This window comes from Myotis myotis, unplaced genomic scaffold, assembly GCF_014108235.1.
Source record: "Myotis myotis isolate mMyoMyo1 unplaced genomic scaffold, mMyoMyo1.p scaffold_m19_p_4, whole genome shotgun sequence".
NCBI classification, from domain to species: domain Eukaryota; kingdom Metazoa; phylum Chordata; class Mammalia; order Chiroptera; family Vespertilionidae; genus Myotis; species Myotis myotis.
In genome coordinates, this window is record NW_023416346.1 from 84,264,936 (window position 1) to 84,288,818 (window position 23,883).

The 23,883-nt window shown below is 38.6% G+C and overlaps 1 pseudogene; it reads right to left on the minus strand.

The window, feature by feature from the left end:
• Nucleotides 1–280: 280 nt before the first annotated feature.
• LOC118654658 lies at nt 281–1,167 on the minus strand (annotated as a pseudogene).
• Between the last annotated feature and the right edge of the window lie 22,716 nt (nt 1,168–23,883).

The window sequence follows — 23,883 nt, forward strand, 5'->3', positions numbered from 1 at the left end:
AAAATTACATTATTTCTTGTTTTCTTTGAGAGCTGTCCCCCCCTCCCCCCTTGTTTGGAAGGTTTGCCATACTTTGCTTCCATCTGAGCCAGAAAATTGTCCATTTCCTTTGCTGATCTTTTTAAAAATATATTTTTATTGATTTTAGAGAGAGAAGGAGGAGGAGGGGAGAGGAGAGTAGGGGGAGAGAGAGAGAGAAAGAGAGAGAGAGAGAGAGAGAGAGAGAGAGAGAGAGAGAGAGAGAGAGAGAGAAGAGAGATATCATGGATTAGTTGCCTCCCATATTCACCAAACCACAAATTGGGCATGTGCCCTGTCTGGAATCAAACCTGAACACAACACTCAAACCACTGAACAACACAGTCCAGAGCTTGCTGATCCTTTTGAGCCCGCCTTGTCTTTACATTCATCTTTTAATTGGTTCTTTGACCAGGGCATTATAGGTCAAAGTATCAATGGCTTCCTGAATAATAATTCTTATCCTGGGTTCCTCTGTATATGCACTCACAGCAAATATTCCAGGAAGGGACCATGTCCTCTTGAAGTCCATATAGGCCTGTTTAACATCAGCCAGTTCTTCCTCAGAACCTTTGCATGTCTTAGCATGAATGTCTTCTGGAGATATCTTTTTAAAGAGTGACTACCAATATCTCTCCCAGTCCCAATCTTGGTTGAGCACATCAGAATCCTAGTCCACTGTTCACTGCTCATCATATCCTGCTCTCTGCTCTTTGTCACTCAGAACGGAATAGACTTTCCGGAGGACCTGAACGTGGTGGGGAGCATCCTTCATATACTCTGTCCTGATGCTCTTGCAGGGACATCTTGTGGTAGCCACATGGAACCTTGACATCAGGGGACTCACCCTGAAAGCCCAACACTCAGTAAAGGTAGGTGTTGTGGAACACTATTTTGCACAGATCCATCAGCCCCTTGGCCAGCAGAGGTGTAGAGCAGGTGGAAGCCTCCAAAGAAAACAACAGGTCCCAGCGATACTGGATAGACTTCCCACCAGTGTCTTTCCATTGGTGGTTTTCTCCATTCTTAGGCAGTACGCATCAGTTTGCCTTTTTTCTCCTCCCTTCATGATCAGCTTGGAGATACCTGGCATCCTGATATCTCTTATCTAGTACAAAAGAGCAACATGCAATGTGGCTCGGTGGTTGAGCGTTGACCTATGAACCAGGAGGCCACTGTTTTTATTTTGGTCAGTGCACACGCCTGGGTTGTGGACTCAATCCCCAGCAGATCAATGATCCTCTGTCATCATTGATGTTTCTATCTTTCTCCCTCTTCCTTCCTCTCTGAAATCAATAAAAAATATATTTTTAAAAAAGAGAAACCTACAGCATGGAATAACTTGAATGTTTTTGTAGCTGTCCCTTTCCCCTTCCCACTCTCCAGCAACAACCCATACAATTAAGCAGCTGGAAAAGGTATGAACAGACAATATATACACACAAAAATAGCGTGTGTGTGTGTGTGGGGGGGAGAGCACTGGACTAAGGTTCAGGAGCCACACTGATTTAAACCCAGATCTAAGATTCCTTCTGGTTCTTGGGTGATTTGATTTAGCACATTCAATCACACTGGTATTAAAGAACAATAGTAATTTTATACTTATTAAAGTAGTAAATATTATCAAACACAATGCTGGTTTGGCTTGGAGGAAAAGGATAGAGAAACTATCCTCATACTGTTCCTGCAGCAGGATAAATTAGGATAATTCTTTTGAAGGGAAATTTGGCAATATATATCAGAAGTCATAACATATATTCATGTCTTTTCACGTAGTAATTTCACTCCTGGAAATTTATCATTAAGGTAATTATTCAGCAGAAGGAAAAAACTATATATACAAATACATTGTACCTGCCATTACGCATAATTTCAAAAAAATGTTATTAACCAAAAGTAGCCAGAGTAGTTACGTGAATTAATACACATAGATTGAATAGAATATTATGTGGACAATAAAAATCTTAATTCTGAGGACTGCAATAAACTTTAAAAAGCCTAAACACAATAAAATTAAGAGGTTAAAGGGCAAAAACAGAACACACAATTGTACAGACATTTTCATTGTAACTCTATCAAAACATATCACCAGAAACAATTGTGTTGGGTGATGGGATTACAGATAAAAATGATTTTGTTTTTTCCTTTTATGAAGTACACTTTCTAAAATAAGTTAAAAATAATTTTAAAGTGATAAATAAATAAAACAAGTGCTGGCCCAACACCAAGGAGCCTAATATGATAGTATCTTCTCTCCCTGGGCTGCCCTTTTATATCTACTAACTCCTGGCATTTGCTTCTAATACGGAAGGAGGGAAAAAGAGAAAAAAGGGGTATTGCTAAAGGAGAGGTACCCAAGAAAACCTGCCTATGAAAATCAGAAGACATGTTGCTTCTGAATGCCTCTGCTTACTATGCTAAAGAAGTTGAGCATTCCAATGGACTAGGTTCCCTTCCTTGCCTTTATATAAATTTACCTAACAATAGAAAACATTTATTTTCAGCAACTGTGAAAATAAGTATTTCTTTTCCAGAAGATATATTATTTATTTATTTATTTAATGTTTATTTTAATAGATCTTAGAACAATAATAAACAACATTTAAAAATTATAACATTTATAATTCCATCACGTGAACAGGTTTCCCTTTCTGAATGTTAACATCAATGAACATAAATAATTTTTAAATATTGCAATTATGGTATAATGCCATTTTGAATTCCATGTTTTTATAAGCACATTTTTATTCCCATAGTCTTAATAGTTATCATTTTAATGACTGCATAATATTCCCTATGCATGATGGATCATAATCTATTAAACCATGTCCCTAGTGTTTGTCATCCTCGGCCATTTCCAATTTTTTGCTAGCCTCCATTTCATTTTTATTTAAAGGAACGAAGCTCTTTTGAGGAACATTGTCTAGCTGATTAAGGTAAAAGACTTCCAACCCTTATCTGAAATCCTATACTTGGCTTTTCAATATTCTAGACCAGGGATTGCCCATTAAGATGAGTCTCTGAGAGAGGGCAGCCAGCATGCAGATTTTGGAGTGTGGTGGCAGCTGGAATGAAACTGCTGCTGGGTTTTGCTCTGTTCTATTTCTGGCTACACAGGGGGAAGTTCAGCCTATGGAATAGATCAGAAGGAAATTATTAAACTTGTTTTCCTGAGTTGGACGGTGGTTTGGATAGACCTAGGTTCATGTCCCAGCTCTAGCTCTTACTAGCTATATAATTGGCACACCTGTCTTAAAATGATCCTCAACTCCCCATCTGTAAATGAGGAACTGGACTAGTTATCCATTAGTCTGTTTCACAATCTTATTCACTTCCCAAAGTCTCTGATCCACTTTAATATCCCTCACTCTCAGGAAATAATCTTGACTTCACCTTCTACTTTATTGACCCTCTAGTTATCTTCCAGCATGATTTACTTCAACTTCCTCCCTTACCCAGTCTCTTCTCTTTCTCTCCTATGTCAGAGAAAAAAAATGTCTTACTCCCAGCTTTTAAACCTAACCCCTCCTACTTCTGTAAAGAATGTGCTCCATTAATTATATCCTGTCAACATGTTCAATTTCTCCCTCTCTTCTTCCTTCCTCTGTCTATAAACATACTCGATATTTCTCATTCTATAAACCAGTGGTTCTCAACCTTCCTGATGCCGTGACCCTTTAATACAGCTCCTCATGTTGTGGTGACCCCCAATTTCATTGTTACAAACTGAACATAATTAAAGCATAGTGATTCATCACAAAACAATATGTGATTATATATGTGTTTTCCGATGGTCTTAGGCGACCCCTGTGAAAGGGTCGTTCGACCCCCAAAGGGGTCGCGACCCACAGGTTGAGAACCGCTGCTATAAACCTTCCCTGGATCCAGTAACCACTTTGAGATTTTTTTTCTTCCCTTTTTTTTTGTCACCAAGCTAAAAGCTGGTCATCTGTATACATGTCTGTATTTTCACAAGGTCAACAATAACAGTCTAATGCCACTTATTCCCTTAAATTATTCTCCTCTGCTAATTACTTCTTCTGTTGGCTTTGCTGGGGCCTCTTCTCCCACTTCTAATAGTAAAGGGTGTCCCAAAATTCACGCAAGAAGTAATTTTGATAGAAAACACAGGTTTATAATAAAAAATTGTAATTTTTTTATTGATTCATAAAGTATACAGTATAGGGTTATGTATGGAATAGCATATCAGGCAAATGGCCTCCACAGCTTTGCTGGCACATACACACTCTTTTGTTGAAATTTTCCATGATTGTTTTGCATAAATGTGGCTTAATTTCGTTGATATAGTGCTCAATTTCCTCCTTCAAGGCGTGGGTGGTTGTGGGCTTGTTAGCATAAACCTTAGACTTCAAAAAACCCCAAAGAAAAAAGTCCAACGGTGTTAAATCGCATGATCTGGGCGGCCAATTCTGACCACCAAGGCGGGAAATTACATGACTAGGAAATGACTCATGCAGGGACATCAATTCGGCACCATGGTCAAAAATTGGACATTTTTGAGCCCTACCCGGTTTGGCTCAGTGGATAGAGCATCGGCCTGCGGACTGAAGGGTCCAAGGTTCGATTCCGGCCAAGGGCATGTACCTTGGTTGTGGGCACATCCCCAGTAGGGGGTGTGTAGGAGGCAGCTGATCGATGTTTCTCTCTCATCGATGTTTCTAACTCACTATCCCTCTCCCTTCCTCTCTGTAAAAAATCAATAAAATATATTTAAAAAAAAAGATTACAACCTAACATAATTGAAGCTGAAGTATTAGGAGGATCTGTGGAAGGAGAGGTTGTTCTGATTCCAAGAATTGATTTGTCCCCGTTTGACACTGGCCTCCCATTTAAATTAATTCTAAGACAGTTTCCTGTGATGCCAGCATTTGTGATGACTATTAATAAATCACAAGAACAAACTCTAGACAGAGTAGGAATATTCCTACCTGAACCCGTTTTTGGACATGGTCAGTTATATGTTGCTTTCTCTTGACTTCAAAGAGCATGTGATGTTAAACTTAAAGTTGTAAATACTTCATCACCAGGGAAATTAGTCAAGCACTCTGAAAGTGTTTTTACTCTTAATGTGGTATACAGGGAGATATTAGAATAAGTTTAATCACTTTATCTATCATTGTTTTTATCAATGTTGTTTTTATATCATGTTTTTGTTGTTTTATATCATGTCTTTGTTATATCATGTTGTTATTGTTTATTTATTAATCAATTTATATATTATTTTCATATAAATCTTACTAATTGTCTTTTATCTTTCTATTATAGAGAAAGGCAAATAGCAATATTAAAATATTTCTTCTAATTAATTTCCTTTCAATGTGCATGAATCCATGCATTGGGCCACTAGTAATTAATAATAATGCATACTGAAACTTGCTAAGAGAATAAATATTAAGTGTTCTCACCATCAGAAAATGTAACTGTGAGGTGATGCGTATGTTTATTAGCTTGATTGTGGTAATCATTTAACAATGTACACATTTATCGAATCATCCTGTTGTACGCCTTAAATATATACTTTTATTTTTCAAAAATAATTTGTTAATAAAATTTCGTGTTGTGTTCTTACCACAATCAAATTTAAAAAAAGAAATGCAAGTTCTAAAGGGTAAAAAAAATCTAATAAGAATAACTAATAATTAATCATAGTAAGTAATAATTTTGAACATGTCAAAACTATAATAAACAATGGTATTGTTTAAAAACATTAGAAAGTGTAATCACAATTGGGTTTTGCTATTTTACCCAAACTGACATTCTCTACCTTGTAATTGGAGTGCTTCAACCATCTATATATATATAAAAGGCTAATATGCTAAGTGTCTGACCATGCTACTGGTCACTATGATGCGCACTGACCACCAAGGGGTAGACACTCAATGCAGTAACTGCCGTGACACATACTGGCCTTTTTCAGATAAATGGCACCACTGGCCTGGCACCCACCAAGCAACACTAGGCTTCCCCCAAGTGGGACACAGGCCCCGCCACCACCTTGGAGCAACAGCCCACCAAATCACAGCCAATGCTGTCCACAGCCCAGCCCAGCCCGGAAACAGTGGCTGTGGGCGCCGGGTAATGACATCACACAGCAACGCCCAGCTTCCTCTCCCTAGCAACTAGCCTCCTTGGAGTTTCTTCAGCCCAGGAACATGACTTTCTTTATAGCCAGGTGGAAACATTTTACACTTTAACCAAATGTCTGTGAAGCGTTTTCCCGTGCCTTGTCTCATTTGATCCTCACAGAAGTCCTGGAGTAGGTAGATAGGAGACTCGGTGGAATCCTATTTTCTTTTCATTAGCCAGAAAATGGAGATTTAGAAAACTTAGAAACTTGACCTGACTGAAAAGAGGTAAGCAATGGTGGACCTTGAAAATGACTTCAGGTTTTCTCACTGCGCATAATATAGTCAAACATTGCTGCAGTTGCCACTGTGGAGAACAGTATGGAGTTTCCTCAAAAATTTAAAAATGGAACTCACATTTGACCCAGTGATCCCACTTCTAGGAATATATCCCAAGAAACTAGAAACACCAATTAGAAAGAATATATGCACCCATCGCTTCTCGGCCTTTTGGCTAAGATCAAGTGTAGAAAGAATATATGCACCCCTATGTTCATAGCAGCACAGTTCACCATAGCTAAGATTTGGAAACAGCCTAAGTGCCCATCAGTAGATGAGTGGATTAAAAAACTGTGGTACATCTACACAATGGAATACTATGCTGCAGTAAAAAAGGAGTTCTTATCATTTGAAACAGAATGGATGGAAGTGAAGAGCATTATGCTAAGTGAAATAAGCCAGTCAGAGAAAGATAAATATCACATGATTTCACTCATTTATGGAATATAATGAACATAAATTGATGAACAAAAACAGATCCAGAGACAGAGAAGCATTGATCAGACTGTCAAACCTCAGAGGGAAGGTAGGGGAAGATGGGGTTAAGGGGGAGAGATCAACCAAAGGACTTATATGCACGCATATAGGCCTAACCAATGGACACAGACAACAAGGGGGTGAGGGCATGATTGGGAGGGATGGGGGTAATGTGGGGATAAGGACACATATGTAATAACTTAATCAATAAAGAAATTAAAAAAATAAAATGAAATTACAAAATAAAAACATATAAAAAATAATGTGATTGCTGAAAAAATAATTTACCCTTTGTTCTCCCTGCATGATCTACAATAATAATCTGTTTTTTTATTGATATTTACTGTTGTGTTGCTGACAATTACCTGAAAGAGAAGTTGGGGTGCTTCACTGGGCTGGAAAAAGTTTAGCTCCATCAGAAAGCAGGCCTAATTAAGCAAGTTTGTTCTATATCTATAAAAGTCTAAGTTGATTTGCGCATGCAGGATACATATAAAGCTCTCGCTGGTGCCAATCACACGCATGCGTTTTGATCTGTCATTGTGGATCGTGAATTTGGTTGACACTTCTAGTATAGAAAGGGTGAATAGCGACATTAAAATACCTTTTCTAATTAGTTTCCTTTCAATGTGCACGAATTCGTGCACCGGGCCACTAGTCTATAATAATAAAAGCATAATATGCTAATTAGACTGAACAGTTGAACAACTTTCTGGATGTCCTTCCAGATGTTCTCCTGGATGACCTTCTGGATGAAGCCGGGGTTATGAAGGCCAAGGCAAGCCGCGCAGCTGCAAGGGCTGAGCCCCTTGCATGAATTTTCTGCATCAGGCCTCTAGTATACATATAATGTGAATACTGGCATAGTCAGGCTTAAATATTATCTTTTAAAAATATTTTTAAAATTTATTTTTAGAGAGAGAGGAAAGGAGAGGGGGAGAGAGAGACAAACACCAATCTCCTGCCACTTGCACACCCCCTACTGGGGACCAAACCTCAACTTGGGAATGTGCTGTGACCAGGAACCAAACTGTCAACCTTTCGGTGCACAGGACGATGCCCAACTAACTGAAACACACTGGCCAGGGCTTAGATCTATTATCTTGTTATTTGTTTTCAATTTGTTCTATCTAGTTTTTGTCCCCACCTCTATATCTGCCTTCTTTTGGACTTAGTATCTTTTATGATTCCATTTAACTGTTTTTGCTAGATTATTAGCTAGAATTCTGTTTTTTATTTTACTGGCTGTTTGAAGGTTTATGGTATACATCTTTAACTTATCACAACAGACCTTTTAGCGATGTTGCACCACCTCCTAGATCCTATAAGAACCTTAAAATCGTATATTTTATTTCTGCCCCTTTGACCTTTGTGTTATTTTCATGTATTTTACTTTTTTAAAATCCTCACCTGAGGGTATGTTTTTTTTGATCTTAGAGAGAGAAGAAGGGAGAGAGAGAGTGAAACATTGATGCAAGAGAGAAACATCATCAATTGGTTGCTTCCCTCATGTGCCCTGACCCGAGATTGAACCCACAACCTTTTTGGTGCACAGGACAATGCTCCAAACAACTGAGGTACTCGGCCAAGACATTTTACTTTTAAGTATGTTAGAAATCCCACAATACATTTTTATTTTGTTTAAATACTCAATTATTTTTTTCATTAGAATTAAATGATAAAAATATATATTAATGCATGTAATTACCATTTTTGGTGTTATTCATCCCTTCTGGTTCATTTCATTTAGTTCATTTCATATTTCTATTTGGTATAATTTTACTTCTTCCTAAAGGATTTCTTTTAGTATTTCTCCTAGTGAGGGTCTGTTGGTGATGAATTGGTTTGGCTTTTTTAAGTCTGAAAACTCTTTATTTCATTTTCATTTTTGAAAGATATTTTCATTGGACAAAAATTTGTACATTGACAGATTTTTTTCTTTTGGTTCTTTAAAGATGTTGTTCCACAGTCTACTTGCTTGCATATTTATGATAACTAGTCTGTTCTCATTCTTTGTTCCTTTGAATATAATGTGTTTTTTCCCCATTGGCTGTTAAAAATTTTTCTGCATTTATTGTATTCATTTTCCCCCTCTGAGTGTTTTTAATATTTTATCTTTAGCAATTATTTTGAGCAAGTTAACTATGATGAGTATTGGCTTGTTGTTTTTTTCTTTTCTCTCCACATTTTTTAGGTTCTTTGAACTTCTGAATATAGAAGCTTATATTTTTCATCAAATTTAGAAAATTTTGGTTATTAATTTTTCAAATACTTTTCAGGGCCTCCCACTTTCAAGCATTCCAATTACACCTGTATTATGTTGCTTAAAGTTTTCCCACAGCTCACTGATGCTCTTTTAACTTTTCAAAATTCTCTTTTTTTCTATGTGTTTAATTTTGGATAGTTTCTGTTGTTGGGCCTTGAAGTTTATTAATCTTTTTTTCTGCAATGTCTAATTTGTTGTTAACCCATGAAGTGTATTTTTCATCTAACAATTTTAGTGTATATTTTTAGAAGTTCAATTAGGGTATTTTTATATCTTTTATATCTCTAGTTCATTCTTTGACCATATGTAATACAGTTATAATGTCTTCATGTGTCCTTCTCTACTAATTGCAACATCTGTGTCAGTTCTGAGTTCCTTTCAATTGACCAATTATTCTCCTCATTATGGGTTGTGTTTTCCTGCTTCTTTGCATACTCAGTAAGCTTTGATTGGATGCCAGATATTGTGAATATTACTATGTTGTGTGCTGGGTATATTTGTATTCTTATAAATCTTCTTGAAGTTTGCTCTGGGATGCGGTTATGTTACTTCGGAAAAGTTTGACCCTTAGAGGTCTTGTTTTTATGATTTAATATGTGAGTCTGAAATATTACTCAAGCTAGGGCTAATTATTTTCCATTACTGAGATAAGACCTTCCTGAGTACTACACCCAATGCATTGTGAATTATGAGTTATTCCATTCTGGCTGGTGGGAGCAGACACTATTCATGACTTCATATGAATGTTCCATTCTGTATAATCTGTTCATAGGGCTTTTTCCCTGGCTTTGAGTAATTTTCTCACATGCATGTACTATTCAGCACTCTGCTGAATACTCAAGAAAGACCATCTGCAGGTCTCTAAGTGTCTTTTTTGTGCAACTCTTACCTCCTCAGTACTCTGACCTATGAACTCTAGCTACTGTAGTGTCCTTGGACTCTCAGCTTCATCTCCTCAACTTGGAATGCACTGGGATCTCATAACAGCAAGATGGGCAACGTTAGGATTCATTTTGTTTGTTTCTAATTTCTCAGGAATTATGATTTTTCATTGCCTGATAGCTAGTGTGTTTAAAATCCTAATTCAATACATTTTGTTTGGATTTTTTTAGGGACAGGGATGTCACAAGTGGCAGGGTAAATTTGGTACCTCTGACTTTGTCTTGGTTGGAAGTAGAAATATTATCCTACTTAGTATTTTTATACAAGAGCTCTATTGATACGTATTTCCTTACCATACAATTTATCTATTTAAAGTACACAAATCAATGGTTTTCAGTATCACAGAGTTGTGCAACCATTACCATCATCAACTTTACATTTTTATCACACCAAACAGAAATCTCTTACCCATTAGCAATCACTCTGCATTTCCCTCTACTCCCTCTTTCCCAGCCTTAGGCAACCATTAGTTTACTTTCTGTCTCTACAGATGTACTTATTCTGGCCATTGCATATATGTGGTCTTTAATGATTGGCTTCTTTACATGGTATATTTTCAAGATTCATCTCTGTTGTATCATATATCAATACCTCATTATTTTTTATGACCTGGAGAATATTATGCTAAGTGAAATAAGCCAGTCAGAGAAAGACAAGTATCACATGATCTCACTCATATGTGGAATCTCAAGAACAAAATAAACTGATGAACAAAATAGATCCAGAGACATAGAAACTTGGAACAGACTGATGAATCTCAGAATGAAGGCGGGGGTCAGTGGGAAGAGATTAACCAAAGAACTTAAATGCATATATGGGTAATAGTGTGGCAAACAAAGGCCTGGAGCAGAAGGGGCAGGCTAGAAGGGATCAATGGGGAACGAAGGGAGACATCTGTAATACTTTCAACAATAAAGATAATTTTTTTAAAAAAGAAAAGGCTATTTGGGCTATAAAGCAGGTTGTGAAAAAACAGTTGAGAAACTTGTCTCAGAAAAAAGAAACCCTCATTCAGTTGTAATAGAAACTGATCAAAGAGGGATTAAAGTAAGTTAAAAGTGGGAAGTCTGGTTGCCAGAGAAACCTTTTCCTGATTGTAAGGAACCGTTCACTGGAGAGGAGCTGCTGATGTGGGCACTGTTGCCTCCATCATCTTTGTTTTCATTTAGCTTTGATTATCAGGCAATGAGCAAGCAAGCTAGAAGCAGTTCTGGGAGTCAGTGTCATAACCACAGTAACAGGCATGCTGGAACCTTTACAGGAGAAAAGATAGGTCCTAGCTGGTTTGGGTCAGTAGATAGGGCATCAGCCTGCAGACTAAAGGGTCCCGGATTCGATTCAGGTCAAGGGCACGTGCCTGGATTGCAGGCTCGATCCCCAGTGGGGGGCATGCAGGAGGCAGCCGATCAATGATTCTCTCTCATCATTGATGTTTCTCTCTCTCTCTCTCTCTCTCTCTCTCTCTCTCTCTCTCTCTCCCTCTCTAAAATCAATAAAAATATACATATTTTTAAAAAGGACAGAGTAGATTAGCAGGCAGTGACGGTAGAAGGGAATCTCTGGGTTATAGGGTCCAACCTAAAGAAGGGAGATGACCAAAAGTCTAAGTTGCAAACAGGATCCAAGGGGATGGGGTTAATTAAGATCTTATTTGCACTGGTTTTGAGAGCCAATTTGGAGCCTTGGAACCGGAAACACGATTTGCAATGTGGTAATAACCACAGAAATTTGGGTGGACGTTTCAAACTAGCAAATGCCATAGAAGCCACTAGAACAGCCGTGGGCAAACTACGGCCTGCGGGCCGGATCCAGCCCGTTTGAAATGAATAAAACTAAAAAAAAAAAAAAGACCGTACCCTTTTATATAATGATGTTTACTTTGAATTTATATTAGTTCACACAAACACTCCATCCATGCTTTTGTTCCGGCCCTCCGGTCCAGTTTAAGAATCCATTGTGGCCCTCGAGTCAAAAAGTTTGCCCACCCCTGCACTAGAAGCTCCATGAGAGTTGGGGTCTCTCTTGTTCACTGCTTATCTCCAGTGCCTACAATAATTCTTGACACAGGTATGTATTCCATAAATCAGTGTCAAATAAATGAAGCCCATTTCTTCATACTAGAGATTCCCTCAGACACTCCAGATCATATCCTTAGGGTAGTGGGCTAATTCTGAACTTCAGCTCCTTATGTTTTCAGGCTTGGCAGGAGCTTGGTGAAGCTGACTATGAAGGCTAAAGATACTTTGTTTCTTCAGTTTCTAAAAATGGGCATGTGTCTGGTAGGTAGTCTCCTTTACTCTGATCTCAACACAAAGGTTACCTCCTCAGAAAGGCTTTCTCCAACCACTATAACTAAAATGTCCTTCAACACTTAGCAAGTCATTCTATATCTCATTACTTTGTTTTAGTTTCTTCATTATCTGAAAGATTGTGAGGTATTTGTCTATACGCTCAGTGTCTGTGTCCTTCATTAGAGAATATAAGCTCCAAAAATCAGGGACTTTGTCTCATTCCTGACCATATTTCTGAAAAGTGTTCAATATGTAACAGGTATTCAGTAAATATTTGTTGAATCGCAAGCTGGAGGAACCAGTTTAATAAAGAGTTAATATGAATGTAAGAACCACTTCCTGTTTTTCTAAGATGGCTGCTGACAGGATGGCAGGCTGCAAGATAGTGTGTGAGTGAGAGAACAAAAGGAGAGTGAGTGGATGTGTGGTGAGTGTATGTATTTTTGAGTGAGGGATAGCTATATTCTAAGGAATTGTTGGGGACTGCCGAATCGGGCTCCCCTGGCCAGGCAGCCTCTACTGCTGCTGAAATCTCTCCTGGAGTGGCCGGCTCTGTGCAGAGACTGCACCATCTTGAAGGGGAAAGTGGCGGTGATCTAAAGCCAAGCCTTAACTTCAAACAGGGAGACCCCCGGACACCTCCCAGGACCTTACAACCATAACCTCCAGGGACCAGCTACCTCAGCTGTGAACCCAGGAATACCAAGAATCCAGCCTCTCTGACCTTGGGCACTTAGAAAGTCTGTCCAGGAGGAGACAAAGCAGCATGAGTACACAAATGACCACAGTGCCTTCTCACAGATCAGAGAGAAGGAACAGCTGAATTGATTAATATTCACCCAAAATTGGTGAATTAAACACAGTTAGTGAGAAATCCATGGATGGTGAGAAATCCATGGATGGTGAGAAATCCGTGGATGAAAAGGTCAGCTCTTTCCTAGAGAGAGGTAAGATCTGGGGTCCAGGCTGAAGGGAGAAACACATGTGAAATGTGCGTGAAACGCACCCAGCGGGAACTAGAGTCTCAAAGGAAGATTGCACCCCACAACATACACACTGTTGGGGAGAGAGAGAGCTAGATAACCAGACATCCAGAGAGGAGCGAACATGGGGAGACAAAGAAAAAGCCCACATACAAAAGAAAGGGAGACATCACCAGAAGAGGAAGTAAATGAAATGGAGGCAAGCAAAATGTCAGAGACAGAATTCAGAGAAATGGTCATAAGGTCACTGAAAAGGATGGAAGACAAATTCAACATGTGTAAGAACCAATAGGAAATGAAGAAGAACCAAGAAGAAATGAAGAATGACATAACTGCAATAAAGAACTCAATAGAAAGCATCAACAGTAGACTAGAATAAGCAGAGGACTGCATCAGTGATCTAGAAGACAAGGTAGAAAAAAATACCCAAGCAGGGTGGCATCTAGAAAAAAAAATTTAAAAACAGGAGGAGAGCCTAAGGAAACTTTGGGACAACACAAAATGAAACACCATCCGCATAATAGGGGTCCAGAAGGAGAGGAAACTGAGCAAAGAATAGAGAATCTGTTTGAAGAAATAATGACAGAGATCTTCCCTGATATAGAAAAGAAAAAACTCACACAAGTCCAAGAAGCTCAGAGTCCCAAACAAGATGAACCCCAAAAGACCGACACCAAGACACATTATAATTAAATTGGCAAACACCAACGACAAAGTAAGAATCTTAAAGGCTACCAGAGAGAGACAGAAAGTTACATACAGAGGATCCCCCATCAGACTATCAACTGATTTCTCAACAGAAACACATCAGGCCAGAAGGGAATGGAATGAAATATGCAGTCATGCAAAGGAAGGGTCTGAATCCAAGGATACTGTACCCAGCAAGGCTATCAATCAAAATTGAGGGTGAAATAAGGAGCTTCACAGACAAAAAAGGACTAAGGGAGTTTATTACTACCAAACCAGCAATTCAAGAAATGCTAAAGAGTCTGCTGTAAAAAGAAGAAATAGGAAGGGAAGAAGAAACACAGGCATAAAGAATAAAAATGGCGACAAACAAGTACCTATAAATAATAACTTTAAATGTAAATGGATTAAATGGCCCAATCAAAAGACCTAAGGTAGCTGAGTGGATAAGAAAACATGACTGATATATCTGCTATCTACAGGAAACCCACCTCAGAACAAAGGACTCACACAGACTGATGGTGAAGGAATGGAAAAAGGTTTTTCAAGCTAATGGAAAGGAAAAAAGCTGGGGTAGCAATACTTATATCTGATGAATTAGACCTCAAAGTGAAGGACATAACAAGAGATAAGGAAGGTCACTTCATAATACTAAAGGGAGCAATTCAACAAGAAGCTATAATTTTGGTAAACAAATATGCACTCAATACAGGAGCACCCAAATACATAAACAAACTTCTGGAGGATATTAAGGGAGAGATTGACAGCAATACAGTCATAGTAGGGGACTTTAATATCCCACTAACAAATTCTCTAAACAAAAAATAAGCGAAAAAACGCAACGCAATCCTAAATGACTCACTAGATCAGATGGAATTAATTAACATCTTCAGAACATTTCAACCCAAAGCCACAGAATATACATTCTTCTCAAGTGACCATGGGTCATTCTCAAAGATATTCCACATATTGGGACACAGGCAAAGTCTCTTGAAATTCAAGAAATAGAAATCATATCAAGCATCTTCTCAGATCAGAATGGCATAAAAATAGAAATCAATCACAATAAAAAATTCAAACACCTGGAGGCTAAATAGCATGCTATTAAACAATGATTGGGTTACCAAAGAGATCAAAAAAGAAATAAAAAGCATCAAGGCAACAAATGACAATGAAAACACAACAATCCAAAATCTATGGGACACAGTGAAAGCAGTCTTGAGAGGGAAGTTCATAGCTCTACAGGCCTATCTCAAAAAACAAGAAACAATGGTAATGAACTATCTAACCCTACAACTCAAAGAGTTAGAAAGAGAGCAACAAGAAAAGAACAACATAGAGACCAAAAAAAAAAAAAAAATAAAAAAGATCAACAAAACCAAGAGCTGGTTCATTGAAAGGATAAACAAGATTGATGAACCTCTAGCCAGGCTCACCAAGAAGCAAAGAGAGAGGACCCAAATAAACAAAATCAGAAACGAAAGATCGGTTTGTATTACCGATCCCACAGTAATACAAACGATTAGGAAAAAATACAATGAACAACTCTATTCCAACAAAATGGACAACCTAGTTGAAATGGACATATTCTTAGAAAAATACATGCTCCCAAAACTCAATCAAGGAGAATCAAAAAACCCGAATAGGCCAATAACTACCAAAGAAATTGAAATGGCAATAAAAAATTTTTCCGGCAAACTAAAGGTCTGTTCCGGACGGCTTTACAGGGGAGTTCTACCAAGCATTCAAAGAACTAAAACCTATCCTCTTCAGACAATTACAAAAAATTCAAGAGGAGGGCACACTTCTAAGCTCTTTCTGTGAAGCCAGCATTACCTTAATCACAAAACCAGATAAAAACACCACAAAAAAAAGAGAAATACAGGCCAATATCCTTGATGAACATAGATGCTAAAATTCTCAACAAAATTCTATCAAATCTGATTCAACATTACATTAGAAAGATCATATACCATGACCAAGTGGGATTTATTCTGGGGATGCAAGGATGGTACAATATCCACAAATCAATTAATGTGATATATCACATAAACAAACTGCGAGACAAAAATCACATAATCATATCAATCGATGCAGAAAAAGCATTTGACAAAATCCAACACCCTTTCTTGATAAAAACTCTCAGCAAAATGGGAATAGAAGGATCATACCTCAACATAATAAAAGCCTTATATGACAAACCTACAGCCAACATCATACTCAATGGCCAAAAACTAAACTCATTTCCCCTAAGAACAGGAACAAGACAAGGATGCCCACTTTCACCACTCCTGTTCGATATAGTACTGGAAATGCTAGCCATAGCGATCAGACAAGGAGAAGATATAAAAGGCATCCAAATTGGAAAAGAAGAAGTAAAACTGTCCTTATTCGCAGATGACATGATACTGTACATAGAAACCCTCAAAGTCTCCATCAAAAAACAACTAGACCTAGAAAAAACAGCAAGAGGGAGAACCAAGATGGCGGCATAGGTTAACGCCGGAGTTTGCTGCTTTGAACAACTACTTCAAAAGTGAAACTAAAAGACGGAACGGACATCACCCAGAACCACAGGAACGCTGGCTGAGTGGAAGTCCTACAAATAGGAGGAAAGAGAAACGCATACGGACACTCAGAGGAGGCGCAGTGCTGAAGTCAAATTCTGAGGTGCGGAGTGTGCGGAGCGGGCTGGCGGCGGAGGGCGCGGTTGGCGTTTTCAATCGGGAGGGAGTCACAGAATCTGAGCTCCAGATACGGGCGAGTCTCTAGAGACCCAGACTCAAATGGGAGAAGCGGGACTGTCTGGCTTCGGTCAGAGCGAGTGTAGCTTTCTCTCCGAGCTTTGCAGCCGGGGCTGGAACTCAGAGAGGCAGAGCCCCTGGGGACAGGACTGAGAGCCGCCATAACTGCTCTCTCCGGCCCACCCTGTTGATCCTGTGCGACCCGCCCCGCCCAAGCCCTGCACACAGGCATTTGCCGGATAGCCTCAGGCAAAGGCTAGATTAGCACCTCCCTAGAGGACAGAAGTTCTCTCACTGCTGACACAGCTGATTCTCATAGCCACTTGGCCTGGAGGTCAAACCCTCCCTGGAATTAGCTACAACAATCAAGATTTAACTATAAGACTGAGAACAAAGATCACTAGGGGGTGCACCAAGGAAGCATAACAAAATTCGGAGACAAAGAAACAGGACAAAATTGTCAATGGAAGATATAGAGTTCAGAACCACACTTTTAAGGTCTCTCAAGAACTGTTTAGAAGCCGCCGATAAACTTAATGAGATCTACAAGAAAACTAATGAGACCCTCGATCTTATATTGGGGAACCAACTAGAAATTAAGCATACACGGACTGAAATAACGAATATTATACAGACTCCCGACAGCAGACCAGAGGAGCGCAAGAATCAAGTCAATGATTTGAAATGCGAGGAAGCAAAAAACACCCAACCGGAAAAGCAAAATGAAAAAAGAATCCAAAAATGCGAGGATAGTGTAAGGAGCCTCTGGGACAGCTTCAAGCGTACCAACATCAGAATTATAGGGGTGCCAGAAGATGAGAGAGAGCAAGATATTGAAAACCTATTTGAAGAAATAATGACAGAAAACTTCCCCCACCTGGTGAAAGAAATGGACTTACAGGTCCAAGAAGCGCGGAGAACCCCAAACAAAAGGAATCCAAAGAGGACCACACCAAGACACATCATAATTAAAATGCCAAGAGCAAAAGATAAAGAGAGAATCTTAAAAACAGCAAGAGAAAGAAACTCAGTTACCTACAAGGGAATACCCATACGACTGTCAGCTGATTTCTCAACAGAAACTTTGCAGGCCAGAAGGGAGTGGCAAGAAATATTCAAAGTGATGAATGCCAAGAACCTACAACCAAGATTACTTTATCCAGCAAAGCTATCATTCAGAATTGAAGGTCAGATAAAGAGCTTCACAGATAAGGAAAAGCTAAAGGAGTTCATCACCACCAAACCAGGATTATATGAAATGCTGAAAGGTATCCTTTAAGAAGAGGAAGAGGAAGAGGAAGAAAAAGGTAAAGATACAAATTATGAACAACAAACATGCATCTATCAACAAGTGAATCTAAGAATCAAGTGAATAAATAATCTGATGAACAGAATGAACTGTTGATTATAATAGAATCAGGGACATAGAAAGGGAATGGACTGACTATTCCTGGGGGGGAAAGGGGTGTGGGAGATGCGGGAAGAGACTGGACAAAAATCGTGCACCTATGGATGAGGACAGTGGGTGGGGAGTGAGGGCGGAGGGTGGGGCGGGAACTGGGAGGAGGGGAGTTATGGGGGGGAAAAAAGAGGAACAAATGTAATAATCTGAACAATAAAGATTTAATTAAAAAAAAAAACAGCAAGAAAGCCCACTGCATGGGAGAACTTATTTGCCAATGTTATCTCCCATAAGGGTTTAATCTCCAACATTTATAGGGAACTCATTCAACTTAACAAAAGGAAGATAAGCAACCCAATCAAAAAATGCGCTATGGATCCAAATAGATACTTTTCGAAAGAGGACATACAGAAAGCCAAGAGACATATGAAAACATGCTCAAAGTCACTAATCATCCAAGAGATGCAAATCAAAACAACAATGAGGTACCATCTCACACCTGTCAGAATGGCTACCATCAACAAATCAACAAATGACAAGTGCTGGCGAGGATGCAGAGAAAAAGGAACCCTTATGCACTGCTGGTGGGAATGCAGACTGGTGCAGCCACTGTGGAGAACAGTATGGAGTTTCCTAAAAAAACTAAAACTGGAACTACCATTTGACCCAGTGATCCCACTTCTAGGAATATATCCTAAGAAAACAGAAACACCAATCAGAAAGGATATATGCACCCCTTTGTTCATAGCAGCACAATTTACCATAGCTAAGATTTGGAAACAGCCTAAGTGCCCATCAACAGATGAGTGGATTAAAAAACTGTGGTACATCTACACAATGGAATACAACACTTCGGTAAAAAAGAAGGAATTCTTACCATTTGCAGCAGTATGGATGGAACTGGAGAGCATTATGCTAAGCGAAATAAGCCAGTCAGAAGAAAATAAATTATCCCATGGTCTCACTCATATATGGAATATAATGAACAACATAAACTGATGAACAAAAACAGATCCAGAGGCAGAAGCACTGATCAGACCGTCAAACCTCAGAGGGAAGGCAGGGGAGGGTGGGGGTAAGAAGGAGAGATAACCAAAGGACTTGTATGCATATAAGCCTAACCAATGGACACAGAACTTGGGGGGGGGGGTTGAGGTCATGATTGGGGGGAGGGGTAATGAGAGGATAAGGACATATATGTAATACCTTAATCAATAAAAAAATATGAGCAATAAAAAAAAACTACTAGACATAATAAATGAATTTGGCAATGTAGCAGGATACAAAATTAACATCCAGAAATCTATGGCCTTTTATACACTAATGAAGCCACAGAAAGAGAAACGAAAAAAACAATCCCATTTACCATTGCACCAAAAAAATTAAGATACCTAAGAATAAACTAAACTAAGGACGTAAAAGACCTGTACTTGGAAAACTTCAGGACATTGAAAAAAGAGATAGAGGAAGACATAAACAAATGGAAGAACATACCATGTTCATGGATTGGTAGAATCAACATCATTAAAATGTCCATACTACCCAAAGCAATCTACAGATTCAATGCAATCCCCATTGAAATACCAATGTCATATTTCAACGATCTAGAACAAACTCTCCAAAAATTCATCTGGAATAAAAAAAGACCCCGAATATCCACAGCAATCCTGAGAAAGAAGATCAAAGTTGGAGGGATCACATTATCAGATATCAAGCTAAAGTGTGTCCCAAAATTCATGCAAGAAGTAGTTTTGATAGAAAACACAGGTTTATAATTAAAAATCGTAAATTTTCTATTGTTTAATAAAGTATGCAGTATAAGGTTATGTATGGAATAGCATATCGGGTAAAAGGCATCCATGGCTTTGCTGGCACATATGCACTCTTGTTGAAATTTTCCATGACCGTTTTGCATAAATGTGGCTGAATTTCAATGAGGCTCATTTTTCATCTTGATGGCTTGGTTAATAGACAAAATTGTTGCATTTGGGGTTCAGAAAATCCACGAGTGATTGTTGAGAAACAAATGCATCCACAACGTGTCACTGTTTGGTGCGGATTTTGGGCCGGAGGCATCATCAGACCATTCTTCTTCAAAAATGCGGCTGCTCAGGCAATAACAAAAGAGTGCGTATGTGCCAGCAAAGCCGTGGAGGCCATTTACCTGATATGCTATTCCATATATAACCCTATACTGTATATTTTATGAATCAATAAAAAAATTTACAATGTTTAATTATAAACCTGTGTTTTCTATCAAAATTACCTCTTGCGTGAATTTTGGGACATCCTTTATATTACCAAGCCACTGTTCCCAAAACTGCCTGGTACTGGCACAAGAACAGACATATAGACCAATGGAACAGAACAGAGAACACAGAAATCTACTCTAGGCATTATGTTCAATTAGTATTTGACGAAGGAGGCAAGAGCATACAATGGCGTCAGAACAGTCTCTTTAATAAATGGTGCTGGGAAATTTGGACAGATACATGCAAAAAAATGAAACTAAACCACCACCTTACACCATACACAAAAACAAACTCAAAATGGCTAAAGGACCTGAATGTATGATGGGAAACCATAAATATACAACAAGGCTCCATAGGCCGCAAAATAGCAGACATATATCGTAGCAATATCTTTACAGAAACAGCCCCTAGGGCAATGGAGACGAAGGAGAAAATAAACACATGGTTCTACATCAAAATGAAAAGCTTCTGCACAGCAAAAGAAACCATCAACAAAACAACAAGAAAGCCCACTGCATGGGTGAACGTATTTGCCAATGATATTTCTGATAAGGGCTTAATCTCCAAAATTTACAGAGAACTCATACAACTTAACAAAAGGAAGATAAACGATGCAATCAAAAAATCGTCAAAGGATCTAAATAGACACTTTTCGAAAGAGGACATACAGAAGGCCCAGAGACATATGAAAACATGCTCAAAGTCACTAATCATCCGAGAGATGCAAATCAAAACAACAATGAGGTACCATCTCACACCTGTCAGAATGGCTATCATCAACAAATCAACAAACAATAAGTGCTGGGAAGGATGTGGAGAAAAAGGAACCCTCCTGCATTGCTGGTGGGAATGCAGACTGGTGCAGCCACTGTGGAGAACAGTATGGAGTTTCCTCAAAAAGTTAAAAATGGAACTCCCATTTGACCCAGTGATCCCACTTCTAGGAATATATCCTAAGAAAACAGAAACACCAATCAGAAAGGATATATGCACCCCTATGTTCATAGAAGCACAATTTACAATAGCTGGGATTTAGAAACAGTCTAAATGCCCATCAGCAGATGAGTAGATTAAAAGCTGTGGTACATCTACACAATGGAATACTATGCCACTATTAAAAAGAAGGAACTTATACCATTTGCAACAGCATGGATGAAACTTGAGAGCATTATGCTAAGCGAAATAAGCCAGTTGGAGAAAGATAAATATCACATGATCTCACTCATATGTGGGATATAATGATCAACATAATTTGATGAACAAGAATAGATCGATCTAGATGACAAATGGTGGGGGGGGGGGTTAGAGAGCAACTAAAGGACTTATATGCACGCATATTAGCATAAACAATGGACACAGACGCTGGGGTGGTGGGGGCTTGCCCGGGCTGGGAAGGGATGGGGGAGGGGATCAATTGGGGGAAAAGGAGACATAAGTAAAACTTTAGACAATAAAAAAAAAAGAATCACTTCCTCCTTTTTCTCAGAGGAGAAAGTGAAGCTCATGTTTAGTTTACACAGTGATTAAACAACTGAGTGTAGTAACAAAGGAATGAGTTTATTCTTATGTATATATTTCTTTCCATTTTACTCTAGCCAGTACATAACTTTATCTCATATGTTGCTTAGAGCGAGTGGGTATTTTCTATTTTAACGGTTTCTTTTGAACCAGAAAAATTGCCAATGGAGCTCACATGCTAATGTATGATTAACTCTGTTCATGAGATATGGAAGTGTTGTCTTCTGTCCATAGTCAAATCTAAGTGTGCATAATCCTGAAGATGGTATTTCTCAAGGAAGGTCTAAGAACTTCCAACATCAAAAATCACTTATCAAAAATGCATTTTACTGGGCCTCATTCTAGATCCATTAAATCATAATCTAAGGGAAACCCCAGGAACCTAAATTTTAAACAAAGTCTCTAGGTGAGTCTTGTCAAGAACTGTGAAGGATTAGAGATTCTACTCAACTTGCAAGTTAACAAGTTATCCTGACATGGTTTCATGGATATTGGTGAAACACATGAAATTCCTGGGTCAGAGACAGGAATTATTATCATTACTATTATTATTTTATTATATAGTTATTATTATTACTTAGCAATACCAGTGGTCAGAATTTTAGCATATGTGTCAGTTTCCCATATCCTAATTCTCACAGGATGACATGAAGAGGGATAAGTGATGAAAGCACATACATTTGGTTATGTTACAGAAGAACACCAAGGTCAGGGCACCTGAATCTTTTATAATGGAAAGTCAGCATGCTTGTTCTTTACTCTAGAAGGAAAGATTATCTTTATTATATGAGACAGAAATAAATGTGTCCCTTTTTCTGGAGGGAGGTACTATCTCTATCTTTGAAGTCTGTTCACTTGAAAAGATAGTCTGGAGCATAGGCAGTCAGGTCCTATACTCATAAGACATGCAGAGACCCATGGAGAATTCTTTCCTAAAAATCTTGATGTCCACTCAAGTTTAGGAATCATTGCCCAAGAAAGACTTAGTCATATCTATAGAGCTACCTTTACATACTCAAGCCTGTTAGATACTGGCAAATATTTTACCTTTCTCTGTTTTTCTCAGCTTGATCCAGCCTCTTTTCTCTAGCTATGTTTCCTTAAGTAATGCTATTCCCATCAAGGTAAACCTTTGCTTTGTAAAATAGTTGCACAAGCTGTCTCAGACACACTGGTGACTCCCACTAAAAGATCTGTTTGAAGAAGTAGGAAAATACCTAGAAAGAAAGCACATAACAATGAGAAAAGGACTTGAGCATTTATTTGTTAACTAAACAAATATTTATTGAACACCTACTCTGTCCCAGTACTGTGCTAGCCACTGGGACTACTAAAATTCATTCATTCAACACATATTTCAGAAGCGCCTGTTATGTGATAGGTACATGTTAGAATAAACTTTAAAGAAATAAAAATACTGTCATTCCCCTCAAGTAAGTTACTAAAGAAGACATCTGTGTTAAAAAAATTGTGCAGTGACGTGATAAAGGCTACAATGGAGAGAGAAGAGATGGAAAAGGAAGGGAATAGAAGGGAAGGCTTTACCACAGAGAAGATGATTGCACTGAGTAGTGAAGCATATGCAGAAATCTTTCAGGTAAGCATGAGATCCCAATCAGAAGGAAGAACATGGACAAAAATGTAGAAGCTTGGAACAGAATGGTGTGTTTAGAAAACTCCAAGTCATTTCATATGGGTGGCATGCGTGGAGTGAAGTGGAAAATGAAAAGATACTAGTAGGGTAGGCAGGGGCTGGATCTCTCTGGGTCTTATCTACTGTGCTGAGAAAGCTGGGTATATCTTATAGGCAATGGGGCCTCACTGCAGGGCAAACCAGGAATTACAAAAATATATTTGCACTTTAATAAATGACAACAA